At 40.4% G+C, this 20,871-nt stretch overlaps 2 long non-coding RNA genes across 3 annotated transcripts; one reads left to right on the forward strand and one right to left on the reverse strand.

The window, feature by feature from the left end:
- Positions 1 to 3,932: 3,932 nt before the first annotated feature.
- Positions 3,933 to 8,659, reverse strand: LOC143413652 (uncharacterized). 2 transcript variants are annotated; one of them, XR_013094271.1, is made up of 3 exons: positions 8,602 to 8,659; positions 4,462 to 5,117; positions 3,933 to 4,364 (listed from the first exon to the last, which is right to left on the reverse strand). It is a non-coding gene; the product is annotated as an uncharacterized LOC143413652 (long non-coding RNA). The 2 variants fall into 2 exon arrangements; XR_013094272.1 differs by having other exon boundaries at positions 4,454 to 5,117.
- LOC143413656 (uncharacterized) lies at positions 6,722 to 7,916 on the forward strand. The gene is made up of 3 exons (XR_013094274.1): positions 6,722 to 7,467; positions 7,562 to 7,679; positions 7,769 to 7,916. It is a non-coding gene; the product is annotated as an uncharacterized LOC143413656 (long non-coding RNA).
- Positions 8,660 to 20,871: the final 12,212 nt, after the last annotated feature.

Raw genomic sequence — 20,871 nt, forward strand, 5'->3', positions numbered from 1 at the left:
TACCTGAATTTAAACACTTGAGTTGTGTTATGAATGTGAAAGCCATCTATAGAGACCAAAAGAGTGTTTGTATCAGGCTGTAAACGTGTTTATTTCTACTGTAAGGCTGGACATGTAAACATGGGATTTTATGGGGACTGACTCACTGTTAGCTTTAAAAACAGTGCTTGTAGGAATGGGTGTAATGGGTCAATAAGGAAGCGGTAAAATCTGCTTTGAGGGAATAGACAGAGTAGAGAAGCCCTATATAAAAATCAGCTCATTTACTGCTTGAGGCCCTGGTGGACATTAGAGGAACAGCAGGTTGATATACTGCAGTATCTGAATATCCACATCACTGTGTGCCAGAGAGCGTTTTCCAATAAGATGCTAATTCAAACTTTTCAAGTGGACCTTTTGTTTTTATTTATTTCCTGTCATATGTTTCCTGTTCCAGTGGCAGACGATCGTACTAAAGTCTCAGATAACGAGTGTATGTTCGCTAAGCCCAGTGTGCCAAAAGCTCAGGCTGCAAACTGCTCAAAACACTCAGTGTATCACAGTTTTTTTGTATGATGTTAAAGAAAGGGAATATCCCTCTAAGCTTTATATGGTCATTTCACAAGCCCCGCCTCCTATTCAAACATGCCAATCAGATAAAAAGTGGACATAATAGGGGGAGGAGCTAAAATAGATCACTTTTAATATCCCTGCTAAAAAAACAATTAGCTTTGCATAACAAACACAAACAGATTCAGGTAAACCAAACACTGACCAGCACAATACAACTTGCACACAGCAGCATGTTACGTCAGGTATTACCTGTTCAGGTGATACATGCCATGTAATATCACAAAGAACAGTGAACCTGAACACAATCATTCAGGCTTCCAGGAGGCTGCTGAAACTTTCACCTGTCTCTCTTTGAGAATTCAAAATTATTTACTTCTCACACGGTTAATAATGAATGTGATAAAATATGCACATACCCTCTGAAAACCCTACCTGAACCACACACACACACACACACACACACACACACACACACACACACACACACACACACACACACACACACACACACAGGTGTGTGTGTGTGTGTGTGTGTGTGTGTGTGTGTGTGTGGTAGTTTGAGACCAGCAGTCGTCCTCATTAGGAGCTCGGGATTGTTTGTGCCTTCTCACCTGTCTGAGAGCTGGAGGTGTCAGCTCCGTCGCCTCAGGTGTAGAGATGATGTCACCTTCCCTCCCCGACTTTCCTCTAACAACAGAGGAACTGCACAACCATCGTTGCTGCCGCCGCCGCACGCTGTGATTCACACACGTACACCCGCTCAGATACCTGAAGTCTGCAGGAGAAAAAAGATGGAGGAACTTCACACTCAGGCTGAGAAAAGCTGTTTTTTTATCGCTCATTGTTTAGTTTTACGGGAGGAGTTGTTATCAGAAAGCATCACAAAGATGGGAATGAGAGTCTGATGACAGAGGGTCTCTGGCTCTAACGCAGCGGCGTCCTTAAGAGTTCAGGATTATAAAGTCAAATGATTTAAGCTGCAGCAGGATGTGGACAGGCATCATATCACAACAATGGTTAGCCATTAGCACACTGATGGCCTCCTTCTGCCATGTTTCATAAAGTGATGTGATTGGCTGAGAGCTTGAAAAGTGAACTTTTATCAGTTGCTTTAGCACGAGCAAAGCAAATTAGCAGACCCACAGTTCATTTGGGCCAAACATGAGACCTCAGCTTTATTAAGTTGACTTTTGGCTGTGGTAATGTTAGCTAAGCACCAACCAAACGTGCTCAGATTAATTAAACTACTAACAGGAGGCCTGAAAAAGAGGTGAGGCAGCTTAAGTTGTACCTAAACACACCATATTACTCGTGTCTTTTTTACAGAAAATACTGACCTGAGGTCAGTAAATCAAAGCAGCAAGAGAGGCGTAGAAGAGAGGTGCAGGGGTGGAGCGGGTAGAAATGAGTGTCGGGGTGATTTATGACTGAAGGAGTGCAAGCAAGTGAAACAAGAGTGAAAGAGAAGGTTTACAGGATGTTAGTGAGACCTGCTGTGATGAGACAAAAAGACAGGAGGCTGAGCTGAAGATGTTCTGATCTCATTGGGATGAGCGGAGGACAGGGTGAGAAACTTCAGAGGGACAGCTCAGAGTCAGAGAGGATCTGATGGTCTGGACATGTGCAGAGGAGAGAGGGTGGGTATGTTGGACAAAGGATGATAAAGATGGAACTGCCAAGCAGGAAAAAAAGAGGAGGACCTCGGAGAAGATTCATGGATGTAGTAAAGGAGGACATGTAGAGGGTTGGTGTGAAGAACAGGATGGTGGGATAGGAGATGGGAGCAGATGGTCCTCTGTGACGACCCCTGGAGGGAGCAACTGGAAGAAGACGACATCCAGAAAGTTCTCTAACAGAAGATTAACAGCGTTCAGTATGACGTACATAAATATGATTGCAGGCTGTTGGATTAACATAAAACTCCACAGAAAAATGCTGTTACTGTGAAAGATGTTGGAGACTGTGGTCAGAGTGGCCAATATCTCCAACCCAAACCACGACCAACTGAGGGCTTCACCAAACTCTATTTAGAGTCGGCTTCCTGTAGTCGTCGAAGTTTTCAGGTGGTGAGATCATTTCAGACTCCTGTCTCAAGTCCACTTCCTTGTTTGAAGTGATGAACTTCTTGATCAAACAGGAAGTACATCACTGTTTGAATTTCTTTATTATGTGACTTTTTACCTGTTGAGTCATAAAACCTGTCAGACCTGAGAAAAGTTCCCACCTGACGCCACCTAAAAAACACATTAGCTTTGTCCTATAACCAATGGTGAGTACCAGCATCATGGGAAATATCATGGTTTAAATATCTCCTCCTATTTAGGAACAGTTCAACACTGGTGCAGATTTTCTGATAATTCACTGGAGAAAAAACAGATTTTGAAAGATCCCCATTTGACCTACATTTGGCATCAGCCTCATCTTTTAGATGTGAGTATTTCTGGATGTTTTCCAGGTGAGTCCATCCGGCCGGGAGACTTCTCCCACATGGCAACAACGGTTTGTCCAAATGCGGTTCATATTTGCAGTTTCCATTGGGGAACATTTGGTTCTGTCTGGTGTTCTTGACTCAGCCACAAGTCCACCTTATATGAGGCAGATGTCAGGTGTGTGGTGGTATTCGGATTATATCTGGCCCACAAAAAAGGCCCATAACCCATATTAGACCGAGCTCTGGGCCACATTTGGCTCCCACAACATTTTTCACTCTTGAAATTGAGCCAGAAGTAACATAAGTGGCCCAGATTAGACAACTGTGCCCAAATGTGTCCACGATCTGAGCCGACTAGAGCCAGAGCACACTCGCCTCGAGGCGACTGCTGTTGTGATTAAAATTTATTTTAGTTATAAATTTGATTTGGTCTGGACCTGGTAAAGACCTCAATAAACTAAACTCTCAATAAAACACCATAACAGCAAAAACATTTAAATAAGGTAATATTTAAAAAGCTGAGTATAATAAAAATATTTTATATTTTATGTATTTTATAAAAATTCTAAAAATTTTGTGGTGGTCTCACAGCAAAATGTGAAAAACTGCAAAACAACAAGCTCGTGATTGTGTCACAAAGTGCCGTGAAGCTGCGTTGAAACTGGTGAAACCAGCTGGTACTTTTTTGTTTTACTCAATTAGAATCTGTGCAAAACTCTGAAAAAATGTAATTTTATTTTATTCTTTCCTCTCAGAATTATAAACGTCTAATGATCCCCGAGCTCTTCGGCTCAATTAGATGTTAACTCAGCATGTAAGCTGTCAGACTGCAACTCCACACTTTTCCCTGAAGTATTTCAGTATTTCTTCACAGTCAGAGGTATTCGCACTATATGAAAAGGAATTAATGGAGCAAAAGCACTCATGTAGTGAAACACAACGGTGCAGTTTACACAGAGAAAGTATTTATTCTTTTTAATAAATGCCAGATTACTGTGCAATCATGACTAGTCAGAGGCTTTCCTTCCAAATGAAATGTAACGGGGACATTCGTGCCGCTGATTTCCATCTTCCTCCCTCCTCTGAAGCCTCCAGTAGCTGAAGTGTTTCTGCATTTGGCTGCTGGCTGCTGAAGGCCTGGAGCTGCAGATGGCCGCCTCGTGCCCAGTCCGAAATTTTCCACACAAGATGGCTGGACCGGCTCCCGCTCGCCAACGGCATGCCTGCTGCAAACACAATGACGAACGTCCAGTCACGAAAGAACGGCGTACAAAGCCCGATCTGAGCGAACCGGGCATCGAGTTGACCTTTAACCCTCCACCTGCTGTAGAAGCCGGAGACGCGCTGACGGAGACTTTCTTCATCTGCTGCTGAATATCTCCTAAAATAGATGGACGGAAAGCACAGGAAGCTCATAAATAACTGTTTGTCAGGGTATTTTAAGTAAACTGTGGTGATGAATCATTTTACCTCTTTACCATTTATCTAAAGAAGAGACAGAAGGAAGATAAATTTTGCTTCCTTTTGCACCAGTTTGTTTTTAACTTTCTCCACCAAATGTCTTTTTAAAAGCACAATTATCCATTATAATTTCCTGCCATCGATTGTAAGTGTAGGTGTCCTTTTTGTTTTCCAATCATTTTTCATTTCTTGGACGCGCACATTTCAATTGTTCCTCGGCGTTTGGAGGGATAATTTGCGCCCCCTCCTCTCATGGTGGGTGTCTGAGGTCTGACCCGAACAGACGACGGCGGTGAGAGCCCAGCTTCATCCCAGATGATGTGGTCGGACGTGGGAAGCGGACGAGGCCTGAGGACACTGGCGGCGGTGGGAGTTTGGCCCGGTTGAGCCTCACGTTGCCGTGTGGGCGTTGGTCTGGATTTGGTCTTCCGTTTGGATGTTTGAGGCGGAGAGCAGAGGTTTGGAGATAGATCAGGGATCAGTCGAGGTCAGCGTGAGCTGTTTGTAGGCTGAAGCCTCTGTGTGGGCGTCCCAGCCAATCGGTGGCTGCTTTCAGATTGTCTGAACCAGTTTTAGGGAGCTGAGCTTCAGCTCTGCTTCTTTTCTTGGGGATGGACTGCATTGTTTTCTGGATGCAAATAAAGCCCAGCTAAAAATCCTCTTATCACCCGTCCTGTGAATGATTGAGAGTTAATATTTCATTAAAAACTAAAAAATATTTTGGTAAAATCAAACAGAAGAGCTTGATAAGAACAGGTTTGTGGAACAGGAAAGGTTGTGATAAAAGAGAGAATGTAGCTGCTAGCTGTCTGCTAGGCTTCACCTCAGCTAATCGTCCTAAACTGGCCTTTGGACTGTGTTTGTGCTGTTGGACTCTTTTTAATGCAGTTAATTAGGGATGGGTACCAGTATCCGTTGCCATGATGGCACCGGTTCTGACATAAACGGTAGTAACCAGACCGAAAAGCAGCGCACATTTCGGTGCTTTATTACGGTGCTTTTTTCCCCTGAGATGTCATATACCTTGGATTCTAGCCAATCATTTTACCTTTGCAAGGATAGTAGGCAGGCCCAGGTACGTACGTTCTTTTAGAGCAGAGCTACAGATTAAAAGTGCCCAAGGCGAAGCGGTCAAAAGTCTGGCTGTACTTCACAGAAAAAGATGCAAACTCAGCAGCCTGCAACAAGTGATTTAAGGTGATACTGTGCAAAGGAGGTAACACCTCGAATCTGACGACAAACCTGGCGACGCATAGCGTTTTTTTTAAAAGTGGAGAAATGCACCGAGTTAACAACATCCCCCAAGAACCCAAAGAGTAGAGTCCTGGCCCCTAGCCCTGCCAGTGTAGCAGAAATGATGACGGATGATGACGGCAGCAGCAGCCGTTCTTCTCTGTGTGAGTAGCTTAATGTTGCTTGTGTGTAATTTACATTGAGTACGCTATCCACATTATTAAATTAATGCATGTAAGGTGAACTAGCAAACACCGTTGTAGTTACACTCAACAAAAATATAAACGCAACACCTTTGTTACTGCTCCCATTCCCCATGGGATGGACGTAGAGACCTAGAATTCATTCCAGATACACAATATAACCATCCCTCCCAAACAGTGGTCACAAATCAGTCCAAATGTGTGGTAGTGGGCACATCTGCTATATTGAGATAATCCATCCCACCTCACAGGTGTGCCACATCAGGATGCTGATCTGACATCATGAGTAGTGCACAGGTGTACCTCAGACTGCCCACAACAAAAGGCCACCCTGGAATGTGCAGTTTTTTGCGCTATTGGGGGTCTGGGGACCCAGAACCGGTCAGTATCTGGTGTGACCACTATTTGCCTCATGCAGTGCAACACATCGTCGCATGGAGTCTATCAGATTGTCAATTGAATAAACCCTATTATAAACTGAATTATCGTCATTACAAACGTGTGTTAAATCTGATTTAGCGATAGTCGAGTGTGTTTATGCTTGTCTGTGAGGAGAGGATTGTTGGAATAGTGATGATGATGTGCGCTATCACTGTCAATTGTCAGTAAACACTTCATCTGGCTGATGAATCTACACGTGAGATATTACAAAGTCTGCATTATTAACTCTGTAATTAGACGCCATTCTTCTTATTTTACGGCGCTGTTGCTCAATCGGGGGACGCTCTCTGTTGAGGAGAAAAGCATGAATTTCTTTGTATACGGATTATCCATTGTTTAAATGTCCCGGGCAGTCGAAAAGAAGGCAGAGCTGTTGAGAAATGCTAGGAGCTAACTGGGCGCTAACCGCATCATTCAAATATATTGAATGTCGCAAAGAGAGGAAGTGACGTAAGATTTGCGCATGCGGGGTACCGATCGGGTTTCCGGTACGGATCGGGTAGTGACACTGACCTCGAACTGATTTTATGTGGTACACGGCACTCAAAAGTCTGCCAAAATTTTTTTAGTACAACTTAATCTGGGTCCAAAACTCTGTCTGCTTCAGGTCCCAAAGTCAAACGAACACTGTGGCATCACTGAGAGTTAAAAACTGTCTGAATTCTTTCATCTTTAATAAAATGATCAGCGTTGCTGCTTTACCAGGTGTAAAAATTACGTTCAACATCCAGGCATCCATGAAAAGAGAATTTATTAAATTTAATGGAGTTAGAAGTTAGCAGGAAATTAGCAGGAAGTTAGCTCGCTAGTTTCACTAGTTACCTAAACATGATATAGCATGTTCTGATTTCTGAAAAATAAAAATGTACAGCTCTGCTATCACTTCCAACATAAATGAAGACAGAAAAGTAAACAGTAGTGACTTTTGTAGGGTTATTGAAGTTGGGCTAGCTGGTATTGTTAGGAGGTGGTGGGTAGGTGTATTGTTGTTGTTTGGGTTTTGTTTTCCTTTTTGGTTATAGGTAGGCGAGGCGGGGCTTGATGGCATTCCAACACACCTGCGACGCATCGGACGTCATCAGTGAGCGCTCTTAGGGAGCAGAGTCACGGACGTCTGGTGTCGGAGTATTGTCGCTGTCACAAGTGGTAACTAGTTAGCACAGGCTGCATCTGTTGATTTTACGCTGTGGAGCTGTATGTTTTAAAGGATCCACGTTTTGCCTACTTTTCTTTGTCTTAGCCTGTTCCATCGCCTGCCCGCCTACCTAGGATTTTGTGTTGACTATTGTGGATCCGCGACGGAGTGCTACGTACCATCAGGCGGCGTTCACCGCAGCGGCTGTGGTTTGGGTGGTCAAGTAAGCTCTCCAACTCTCTCCGTCCACTTGTGTTTAACGTTCGGCTATCAACGGTATGTCATAAGCCCTGTTTTGTTCCCTGTTGTCAGGTAGCTCCGGTGCGTCTGCTGCCTACCTGCATGCTTCGGCTCCGTCTCATCGCCTCGGTGTTTACCTCCTGGCACATTTTTATTTATCACTGTATATAGCCCCTTCCCTTGTAAATATTCCCCCTTACTCGTGTATATAAAAACTTGCATCACTAACTATTCTGCGTCCGTGTGTGTTTCTGCCACGTAATCCATCTGTGTAATCCAGCCCACCTAACAGGTATATAATGATGTGCTACGTGATCGCTAGCGACACAGCTATATTAGCATAACATAAACAGTGAAGCTGTAGGATGAATGCTAACCTTTTTCCACTTGATAAAAGTTAACGTGAGGGTTCCCGATGGTTAGGGACAAATGCAATCGCATGGCAGGATGCTGTAAACAGACTAAACTTCAGTCAGGAGAACAACTGAGATAATACATCCACAATACGAGGTTAATCATTAATATACTGCGACAACATGGGAATAGAGCAGCTGTGATAGAATTCAACATTAATGAATCAATGGTACGGAAGTGGAGGAAGCAAAAAGAATGAGTTGAGTAAAGTTATCTGACTGTTTTGTTTCACTTAATGCGCCTTATAATCTGGTGCGCCTTATGTATGAAAACAGACCCGTTCATCGACAGTGCGCCTTATGGTCCGAAAAATACGGTACCTTGATAACCATGCTAGCTACTGCTAGCTTATGACTTCACACTCTGCCCTCTTCAAAATCTGGCAAATTCGGGTTCCAGCGTCACAATATGTTGCATATTTTAGAGGCAAGCTTTAAGAAAAACAGTTCAGGTATTACAATAAAAACAGAACTTTTTGAAAGCTGACTCACAGTCTCGTAAACATCCAGAGTCGCCATAAAGGCGTCTGTCAATACCTCATCAGGCAGGCTGGAATAAAATGTCTCCCAAACTAATGGACAGGGGCGGAGCGTGGGGGTAGCTTACTGGGCTTAAGCCCGGGTTGTTTTGTCAGAAGCCCGGGGTCTTTTGGAGTGTAATTTTTTCATAGTTAGATGCCTGGCTGACAACTGTATAAAACAAAAAGTACACACAATATTCAAAGCACATAGTGCACACTGTGGGAATTTACGACTGTGCGTGAATCCCCCCTGATATTGGTATGATCTGAGCTCAGGCACTGAGCGACTGAGCGAGGGGGCGGGGCAGCTGCTGCCTGTGAGTGCGCTGTTGGAGAAACGGAGCCAGCCATACTAAGGAGAGCTTAAGTTTGACCAGGTACCAAAGCAAATCATTCGCACCGTACAAATAATGTAAATATGACGGTGCATCACGAAAGATTGATATCAAACTGATCACTTGACCAATATTACGTTACTTGCTCTTCAAGTGAATCAACAAATGGCGAAATGAAAAGCCGAACAAATACTATTTTTTTTAGAGAGTCTTAGCTTACGTGTGTTTATTTCATATTTTCAGTTCTTACCCTCCCCGACTAAATCGGTTTCAGTTATGTACTGAAATATAAGAATGGACATTAGAGGGTTCTTTCAAAGAAAAAACTCAGGTAAATGTTATTTTATATATTATGCTTTGTATGCTGTTCAGTATATTTCTATGCAAAACAAGAGGGATTTCAGTACACAGCAGGATATTCACATTTGTAACCAGATATTTACATAAAACATAAACATAAAACATTTTTACTGTACAACATCAATTTAGAGTAAACTTTTGTTTTAGATAAATATTGAAATATCTTTTGAATTAGTTAAATGTCAGAATAAAGAGAGAGAGAGATCTGTCTATTTTTTATCACTTTCATTAAATTTAGGAGTACATATACACTAAGTTTGTTAATTAATAAGAAACTGCAGACGATTCCATTCTGAGCTGAAGAAGCTTCTGATAGGTTAGTAGAGTCCATGTGAGTAAATTGGTGGCACAACTGTGGATGCATATAAGGCAAAACACAGAGCCTGTTTCTTTGACACGGGAAAATCAAGAGATGTCAACCAAAACACCAGGAAAAGAACTGTGGAGCTCCATAAATGTGGCTCAAGTTTGAATACAATTTGGTGCCATTTGCAATTAAGAAATACAGACAGTTTCTCTCTTTACTCTTAAAGTTAACAAATATGTTTTTTATATTTATCAATCTAAAAAAATAAACATTTAGTCTGATTTGATGTTACAATTAAAAAAGTGTTTGTGTTTTGATCTGAAGAGTACATAAATATCTGGTTTCAACTGTATATTTGATGATTGTCAGCACAAAGAGGGAGAGAGAGGAACAGAGATGGAACAAGAGCAGGTGAGACACACATGTTAGTCAAATGGTTGCTTACCAAAAGTATCACCGTATCATAGGTACTCATGTATCTCGTACCTAGTGTTTCTTTTTAGGTTTGCTATTTTTCAAATTCTATATTTATTAAGTTATGCAGGCTTGTTTGCACAACAAGGCTAAATAATTATATAAACCTTTCTCAATCTAAATAGTGGACTTTGGTAGAATTAAAAAAATAAGTGTAGTGCAGGTCTATGATGATTTTTAGTGCTACTATCATCTAGTTCTGATTCTGGTTCTGTCTTGGTTAAATCCTAAGTAGTCCTGATTTTGAACTGTTGTAGTCCTGTTTTAATTCAGGATCAGTTCTGGGTCTGGTTGAATTGGGGTTTAGTCCTCGTGTCTTGATACAGCCCTGACCTTGTTCTGCCTTGCTGCTTAATTAAAAAACTAGTTTAAGGTGTCCTGCACATGTGATATATATTTTTCCTTATATGAAGTCATTCTTTTTTGAACAAAAGTCAAAACAGAGCCTATTAATTTTTCAGTCATTTCTAACCCCCCCCCCCCCCCAAAAAAAAAAAAAAAAAAAAAAGATCCCACATGCATACTACCCTTTAGGGCTAAGCCCCAGGTGTTTCAAATGTCTGGCTCCTCCTCTGCTAATGGATACAAAAGGTCATGATACATCCTCTGTTTTATTTTATTTTCATTCGTTTTCCTAAGTTAATATAAAAAGTTTCAGTTAGTTTAACATTTTTCAGAAAGTCCATTTTTATTTTTATTTGAAATTAAAAAAAAAAAAAGGTTTGCAACATAAAATGTATTTAATAGTTTTGTGGACTAACTCTTTAATGGGATGGGCCAGGATGAAATAAATCAGAATTATTAGAAGTGTTTTGAAAACGCATACATTTCAAAACAGTGCTTTTGCCTTTCGCGTGTGGACAGCGAAAACGGAGACTTTCTAAAACAGAGACTTTCTAAAACAATGACGCATGTTAGTCATATGATGCAGTTATGTGACCAATTAAATTAAGATAGCTTAGGGCAGGGGTCGGCGGCTCTTTAGTCCTTATAGTGTGGCTCGGCATGGTTTGGGAAAATAAATTAGAAGTATTTAGCTAAAGTGTAATTTATTTATGTTAGTTCTTTTTTAACTTGTATTTCTAAATTGGAAGATTATTGTGATATTGAAATATATAAATACAATTATATACTAATTAATACAATTATAACTGGGTCCAAATGGCTCTTTGGATGTGAAAGGTTGCTGACCCCTGGCTTAGGGCATTATACAGCAGTTGTTTTGTTTCAATTCAATTCAATTCAATTTTATTTATATAGCGCCAAATCACAACATAAGTCGCCTCAAGGCGCTTCATAGATACAGAGAAAAACCCAACAATCATATGACCCCCTATGAGCAAGCACTTTGGCAACAGTGGGAAGGAAAAACTCCCTTTTAACAGGAAGAAACCTCCGGCAGAACCAGGCTCAGGGAGGGGCGGGGCCATCTGCTGCGACTGGTTGGGGTGAGAGAAGGAAGACAGGATAAAAGACATGCTGTGGAAGAGAGACAGAGATTAATAACAGATATGATTCAATGCAGAGAGGTCTGTTAATACATAGTGAGTGAGAAAGGTGACTGGAAAGGAAAAACTCAATGCATCATGGGAATCCCCCGGCAGCCTATGTTTTGTTTGCTCTCTATTTTGGCAGCCCTATTAAAGATTAATACCAGTCCGTACATGCTCCAGATAGCTTTTCTTCTTATTTAATTCTCACTCGCTTTTGCAACTTCGTACTTTTGTGTTACTCGCAGCAACAACTCCACCCCATTGTTAGTCCATTCCACGCTTTTCCTCAACATTTTGCTGCGACGTTTCAAAGAGCCGGAAAGTAAATGAGCGGCAGACAGAAATGAGGCAGGTCGAATCTTCTTGCGTTTCACACACGCGCAGTACTGGGACGTAAGCATTTTCGGCCGTTTCAATGTGGATGCACAACTCTGTGAAAACGACTGAAAACGCTAGTATGTACTTGGAGTGTTTTCAGATGAAAATGCCATTTTCAAATCTATCTGGGCTAGTGTGGATGTAGTCTTAGAGTTCGACAAAGGATTTCACAGACAGAGGAATAAAGCAGCACATAAAAGAACTGATGACTGCTGCCTGCCCCATATGGCAAAGAAATAGAAAAAACTTATAAAAGACTTGCATCAGACGTGGCCTACTTCATATAGTGAATCGTATAAGGCTTATATGATTTACTCATGAAAGTGGCCACTTTTATAAGAAAAGATAAGATACCTTTATTAGTCCCACAAGGGGAAATATATTGTTTTGGTAAGTATCCAAAACATATGTTTACATTTTCAGAATTGTAAAACCTCATTGTGGATGTAAGAGCCAATTTATGTGGACAATTTGCATCCAACTCATTGTGTAACATTTTTATTGGTGGTATTTGATGGTTTGGGCCCCAGGAAAACTAGCAACCACTGTTGTTGAAGCTAATGGGGTTCCTTATAAATAAACAAATAAACAAATACAAGTTTCATTTATATAATTTTTCTAGGGATCTTATATCTGTTTTCACTCTTGTATACTTTTCATACAAGTTTCACACAAGACAGATACAAACTTTATAAGATTTATATAGATCTTTTCCATATGGGGCAGGTCACATTTAATCACTTTGTTAATGTAAATGGAAAATTGATAAAGTGAGGGTATATTTGAAATGCCTTTTATCATTTAAACCCAGGTAGACACCAGTAGCTGCTGAGGTGTTTGCTATTACATCATAGTTGTCTGTGGCTGTTCATAGTGATCTTGTCGACTCCTCCAACCACAAACCTCTCCTGCTCGTTGTGATTCTGGCTAATCGGTTGCCACAGTGGTTGTTGTGAACATCCTCGGTAAAGAACGACTTCAGACAGCATGGGGAACCGCTTACAGCTACCGACATCAGACATCTGTTGCTGATAAACTGCGGTTATCGATATCCAGAAGATTCACTGCTGTCAGTGCAAAGAAACCGCAGCTGAGGTACCACAATAAAGGCTCAGGTCTTTATCTCGCAGCTTGTCAGGTGATTCATGGCGAGGAGCCGCAGGGACTTGTCGGGAAATACTCTCTGCTCATTAAACATGATTTATATTTAAAGCAGAAAACACTCCCAATAATGTTTGCTTTACATTCAGAGGAGGGGTGCAGTAACAGCATGTGTTAATTTCACCCACAAGAGCCAACATGGAGGGGTGACGTGGTTTATATGGAAATCCTAATTATGAATCATCTTATAAGTCAACTGATTTTTAGGTTCCATAGTGTTGAGGTCAAAACTGTTGTAAGCAGGTCATGAAAACTCAGTCACCATAGGGACAGTTAAAGATGACATGCACAACTTTTTCAAGTGCATGTCGCTTTTTAATGCCAATATCTGAAAATACTGGAATATAATTGAAAAGATGAAGCTTTATCCAGCTCTGACAGCCTGTAGACTGATTTCTATGTAAAGGAATTCATTTGAAAACATTTATTCTGGCTAACTGTCACATGATAATACAAATTAACATACAGTCCAACATTCACTCCAGGACAGGAGTTGCGTTTTGCCATAAACCAAAGCCTGGAGGTCATCCTGCGTGGCCACAGCGGGTTTCTAAATGCATTAAATCTGAAATAATGGAATAGAATCAAATGTCTTTTATTTTCACTATATGCACGTACAATGAGATTCAGAGCATCCTACCCAATGCAGACAGGTAGAAAAAGGGGGGGTAAGCTGCACATTTCAGCAGTGCTATATACAAATATAAAAGAAATGTGCATCATGCTGGAATACTTATTAAAGGTTCACACATTTTATTAACCACTTGGCTTGTTCAGGGTCTCTTGGGTGAAATGTAAATGACCAACATCGCTATTCTCCTGTAGACGTATACACAGGTGCCTCCATCAATCCAACATCCAATCAGAGGACCAATGAGGTTAATCTGACTGAAACACGCTTTGGTAAACAGGAAGTACGTCTTATTTCAATGCAGCGGGAAAAAGTCCTCTACAGTAATGTGAAGGCTTCACACAGAAAATGACTAGTGAAAGTTATTGCTGCTAAAGGAGTTGTTGGAGTCACACATTGCTTCTGTTTTGGTTTTCAGTTTGTGTTACATAAATATCAACCCAGTGAATCTGCAGTGACGCTCAGGACCAGATGATTTTTAATACAAATAACATCCAATGAGTTAAATACTGACTTCCATTTATATAACACTCAAATGAACCATACTGTAGTTTGTTTCATTAAGAAGTGTAATAAAACCTCTTTAACAAGTCGTGGTCAACCCCTAGGTGGCGCCGAAACAAATGCAAACGCCTGTTGTTATTTTAAAAGTATAGATTACGAAATAAATTTTCAAGAATGTGACTCATGTGAGTAATGATTTTCCTTTTTTTTGTTACTTTTTATTTTGGATGGTGTACACCATCTGTTGGCTTTGACTGATTACACTAAAACCAGGTGATCGTGCTCAGAAAAGGTTTAATAACAAAGATTATAATCCATGTTATTATAAAGTGAAATAACATAGAGTAAACGAGTCCTTTGGCAGAGATGTTGGAGTTTTGCATGTTTGACAGTCGCCCCTCTTGGAGCAGGACTCTTGCTTGACTCCTTTGTTTTTGTGCTTGGACGCGGGCCTTCACGACGCCTTCCAAAGGCAGACGACAGGAGCGAGAGAGCACGACACAGAGAGGAGGAATTAAAAGAGAGCGAGAGAGAAGCAAAATGAGCGTTTAGCCGCTGGTGTGAATTGCCTTTCGCACCAGACAGATTTCCTGATCCCATAATGGCTCGAGTTCCCGTTTCCTGGTGCAAATTCTCGCCGGCGCTTGTGTCGGCTGCACATGCTCCGGCGGCCTAATGAGGCAGCATTAGCCAGGGGAGACGCGGTAATTAGAGCCAACGTCAGCGCCGAGGACAGATGGCACGCTAAGACAAGCCTCTCGACTTCACCTCTGCTGTGTGTGTGTGCGTCCTGACAGAAGAGAGGGAAGGCGAAATGTGTCAGAGAGAGAAACGACTTAAAAATATGTCTGAGAAAAAAGAGCTGAGAGGAAGGGCGACGATTTTTCTTTTTTTTTTGCTAAATTAAAATAGAACGAGTGCACTACTAGCCCAAAAGTTTGTGGACGCTCTAACTTTAAAGCTCTACAAAAGGGATCAGAAGTAATGCATACTACGAAATGCTGCAACACAATGTGTCTTTACATCCATTCATCAATTCACGTCACTACATATCAAGTTTAGACTCACAGGTGTGCTTTAACCTATCCCGCATAGTGAGCGCAGTACTTCCTGTTCAGGGCGCCGGCCCATCACAGGGTGCTTTCAGGTTGTAGCTCTTTGAATCAAACTGCTTTATCCCATAGAGTCTGGAGTCATCTTAATAAAATACTACATCCCATAAAACTGCTTTTTTTCCCCACATAACATAAAAGCAAACATTCATCCTTATTTAAAAAAAGGAAGTTTCAAACATGATCAGAAAAGATGGACGTAGGTTTGACAAATAAATCAAATGCAGGGGAGACATTATTTCTAATGGCCACTATGGAAATAAGTTGATCTTTCTGATTACTTTTTAGTGCTTATTACTTATTCTGGTACTTATTGCATATCCAGTACCATGGTCTTAATATGTACATATGTGGTAATCTGTCCTTTCTTTTGTTTCTTATTTGCATTGGAATGATATAGAGTCCAGGGTGTGACCTCTGTGGTGCAAGAAGAGTTCTGGTACTGTAGACATATTTGGGATGACTTTAAAAAAACTTCATATTTGGTTGCTATATAAAAGTTGAACACTGACTCCCGTTTTGTGAGGGCAGAGACTGTATAGAGATCGAAAATGTGACGTCAAAACCGCAAAGGATTGTAGGTACGAGTGGCAAGTGGTACTAGCGCACGCAGGCTTTCACATGAAAACAGTCACACAGCGATAAAAAGAAACACAAAAATGTCAAGAAGCTGTTGTATTATTAACTGCAATAGCCAGTCGCATGACAGCCACGGGAAACCGACAGGTAAAGAGATCGGTTTTTATCGGATTCCGTCGTGGAAGAAAAATTGTTTAAGCCATGTTTCCGAAGTAACAAAGAGGCGACGGATGGCCTGGCTTGCAGCCATTCGAAGACCAAATATAACGTCCCAGAACACTCCAGCTCACATGTTAGTCTGCTCAAAGCATTCCCACAAAGGTAAGTCTTCTGTTGAAGTTATTATGTAATTTATCATAACATAATTGTTGATGTAGGGTTGCAAATAAGTCTTATATTGATTTGAATTGAATTCGTTGCGCTATGCTGCTTTGTTCACTGTGGCTTTGCGGGCTAATATTTGTTGTGTTTTGTAGGAAAATCAGCCTACAAGATGCTTGAGTGCGATCCAGAATGGGCACCCTCTATCAACCTGGGTCATACCGAGTTTAAAGCTGCTACCACAGCGAGATTTGATTGGTTAAGAGAGAGAGCGAGATCAAAACAGCCACGAAAAGTCCTGCATATATGTGCCCAAGTGTTGTATTAAAGCAATCAAGTGATGAATAACTGTTTTCCAGTATGTTGTTTTGCAATGGGTTTCTTTTCAGTGTTGATTTGTTTTTCACCAAAGCAGCTAATAAAGCACAATGGAATACAAGTTTGCCTCTTTCTTGTAAGATTCTATAATAGAATGAAACAATAATGCCAGTTATAAATAAGGAGAATAAATTGAATGAATTATGAAACACTTATTTTATTTCTATTAGATCTGAAAATGTGTAATACTACAACCTGAAAAGACAAATAGATTGCGTCTAACGTCCTTACTCCACTCTGTATGCTCGTATGGGTCTGACCCTTTCACTCCTTTGATTTTTTCCTCGTACTTTTTTTTGCCTTTTCGTCAAGTATGTCTTTGTGCTGACCTGCCTTGTTCTCCGTCGTTTTGTACATAACTGGTTTTGGGGCAAATAAAATGCAAGTAGGGATTAAAACCGCAGAATGAATGATTACCGGTGCTAGAAATGCTAGCGCAGTGTTTTGATTTTGCTGCCACTTGTACCTGCAATGCGTGAAAGTCACGTGGTCTGTCCATCTCTATGATCTGGTGTTGATTTTATGTAAAAGGCTGCCAGTGGTCATTAGAGGAACTGCAGTTTGTTTTCACTTGGCAAGTCTCCTTAAATGGGTGCAACATTAGAAAAAAGTGTAAGAAGATTTCTGTCTCATTTCTGTCTGCTGAAACTCACATTACTTCTTGCAGTGCAGACAAAACCTCACAGACTTGAAACAGAAATCCCTCCACATATAATGACGTGATTTAAATGCAAAACAACACAGGTGCTCAGCAGCCTCACTTTTACATAGGATTTTAAACAAAATAATTACAATGAGAAATTAAAATGAACCCTGGCATTGTGAGTCTATCATCACAGCTTCGATACATCGGTATGAAAGCTCTAACTGTTGCATTAAATGCTCTTCAGTGGTGACAGAAAATCAGCTGGATTATAATAAACGTGAATATAGTATTTCCTCACCTGGAGAAAATAAGTGGCAGAGTGTCATTCCGGTATCACTGACACCTGTGGTTACAGGTAAAGGAAAAAGGTGAGAGGATCAGTGGATAAAGGTGATTATATTAAATGTTGATAAGATCAAAGCAGAGGTAGGAAAGAGAAAAGTGAAAAGACAAAACTGAATGAAAACAGGGAAAAGACTTTTTGCTGAATGAGAAAGAATAACAAGAGAGACTGAAATGTGTTGCAAAAGGAAAAAGGTAGCATCAGAGAGAGATGAAGAGTGTGGAGGAAGAGGGATAAAAATAGACTGAGAGGTGAGGAAGGAGAGAGCATGTGGAAAGAGGAGGAAAGCTTGGAGGAAGACCGAACACGACGTTAAGAGAGAGCAGAGGACAGAGAGAGAGAGACAGGAAACAACGAGATACAGGAGAAGGCAAAACAGCAAATTAGAGCATAAAATAAAGCATGAGAGTAAGGCAATGAAAAGACAGACATAGCATGTTTAACAGATTACTATTTCTACATGATGGCTGAAGCTGATGTCACAAAGTGCCTGAAAACAACAGCAAAGAGATGCCAAACGGGCATATGTGTCGAGCTAGGACTCAGGAATACTCGCACTTACTCAGAGAACATTACACAGAGGAGTCAGATTATATGCAGATGACTTCATTGTATTTGCAGACAAGGGGAGGAAACACCTCCCAATAATCTTTTATCCATCAATTAATGGCTCACCGCCTTTTATTAGCATCTAGTTTTGTTCTTCTTCTTCCTAAACAATCATTTAAAGACTCAGGAACACTTACACTTGCTTACAAAACATTACACAGGAGAATGAGGTTATATGTCGATGATTTCATGCTATGCACAACAGAGGGGCAGGGAATACCTCTCAACAACTTCTTAACAGCTTACCCACTTTTTCTTAGCATCTAGACTTCTCTTTTTCTTATATAGAAGTATGGAAGGAGTAAATGATTGCAACATGTGGCAGTTAGAGCCGAGAGAAAGAAAGCGAACATTATAAAAGATCATAAAAGCTTTGATAATAAAATATAAAATTATAGCTTCTCATCTAAAAATTAGGAGTTTTTTATCTCACAATTTAGATTTTAAATCGTATTTTCCTTCATATTTTTTCTGCTGTATGCATTTTTTATCATTATTGCCCAGATGTGGGAGGAAGTGCTGCCTTGAAGACTAAATTCAGGGAATAGGAGTGAGTTTAAAGCGTGACTGGCTCAGTTTGGTATTTGACTCAGTGGTTGGTCAGTGGGTAGTAAATTCAGTCGTAGTACACCCACCTTATTTGCACCACTTATCTGGTTAATGTGCTTCTATGTGTGGCTTTGCAGGTTAATACAGCCTAATGAAGCGCTGGCTTTTGTTCTGGCTTATTATCTCGCCTGCTCAGGTGTTGTTGACATGCATACATAATTGGGTGGCAGACAACAGCAGCGTATTACAGCTCTACCTGTCCCTGCCGCCCCCCTGGCAGCGTGGTTATGACTGTACATAATTATCATTGTCACTATTTTCCAGTGCGTTTCGTAACCGTATTGTTGATGGTAATTTATTGTTCATGTAATCAAATATTGCCACGCGCTCTGCTTTTGCCCGGTGGCACATTTAGTGTTAATTAGGATTGCAAGAGAACAGTGTGGATGGAAGAAAGAGAGAGAAATGTGGAAAGTTGTTGACAGCCAATCAACTTCTCACTTTCAGAGGGAGCTTGAGAGTGATGCAAATAGTCGGATGAGAGAAGCTGGTGGCAAACGGCTGCAGATCTGCAGCCAAGCCGAGTCTGTTTGGTATCATTAGCAAGTTTTTTTTTGTTGTTTTTTGGAAGGAGGGATATTAATATGATTCTCAACTTATGAACATATGAGTCAGTGTTTACTAACGAGCCTGCAGCTGAAGTCTTTTTAATAAATCCTGTAAGTACATTATAGAATCTGCCAGCATTTATGAAATACAGACTTACTAAATAAGACATCTGTGAGCGCATTACAAAGGGTAAAAAGTGATTTATTTTTTATTGTCTAAGAGCTTCTGACCTCAAATTATTACGCCATTCAATATGATTCAAAATACCAAATTGCATTTTTTCAAGTTTTACTACTGCTTAAAGAGTAAAATTAAGGTCATATTTGTCATTTTACAGGCACTTTTAATTATTATTTTACATTAATGGATAACGATGAAGATATGCATGAAGGTTGTGGGTTGGACTCAGACCAAGGCCACTGCTCTCCAGCTATGTGGCATGTGGTCGCCTGCCCACTGAGCTGAAGTGGCGCCCCTGCACTTTTACATTTCAATGAGAACGGCTTCCCTTGTACAAGTGAGATTAATTTCTTCTGGATATGACCGTGAAGCTCCTTCATTCCTCAGTGGATTTTAATTCTCAGTTTGTGTAATGCAGTCAACCAATAGTAGCAAAACATGTGACTTTCTTCCTATAAGTCCCACATGTTGATAACTTATATGGATGGAATATGGATTTAATCACAGCATTTTTACATTTTGTCCTAAATTGTACTTTTAGGTCTCAATATTGTAATTTGTATCTCAAAACTGTGAGATTTTCTTGTCGTTTCAGTCACAAAACTTTAAGACTTTTAAAGTTAAAATGTTCAAATTAAATTTTGAACATTTTAACATTAAATATCTGTGCTTTATGTTTTAAGTTACATTTTGACTTCTTTCAAGATTGTCATCTCTAAACTGTTATAAAAAAGCTAAAACTACTGAGATGGTTAGAATTTTCTTTTAAATTTGTTCACAAAGTTTTATCCATTCTTTATATTTTCCACTTTCAGTCTGGTAGCTTTAAGTAATAATTTTTACTTTTTAATTATTTGTATTAATATCTTGATTTTTATACTTTTGTGTGTGACTTACTAACTCAAAAGTTTGACCTTACGTTCCTATTTTTGACTTACAGAGTCCAATAAATATTCTTTAAATCCAAGACTTGCTATTTATTTTTAACTGAGCGCACAAAGAGAATTGCCTTGCTTTTCTATCTGAAGGGAAGTTACTGATAGCAGCAGTGCAACGTGTGTCAACAGGCTGAACGTGCAAGCACACATCAGCAAATATCTTTACAAACAAAAGCAAACTCCTCTAATTTACATCCTCACACACCCTATACATCACACATACACACACACACACACACACACACACACCTGATACATTCACTGAATTCTCACACTTCCAGTCATAGCTTACATTTTACATCCAGAAGTTTTGCAGACCTCGATGTTTTGCTTT

This window comes from Maylandia zebra, linkage group LG2, assembly GCF_041146795.1.
Source record: "Maylandia zebra isolate NMK-2024a linkage group LG2, Mzebra_GT3a, whole genome shotgun sequence".
NCBI classification, from domain to species: Eukaryota; Metazoa; Chordata; class Actinopteri; order Cichliformes; family Cichlidae; genus Maylandia; species Maylandia zebra.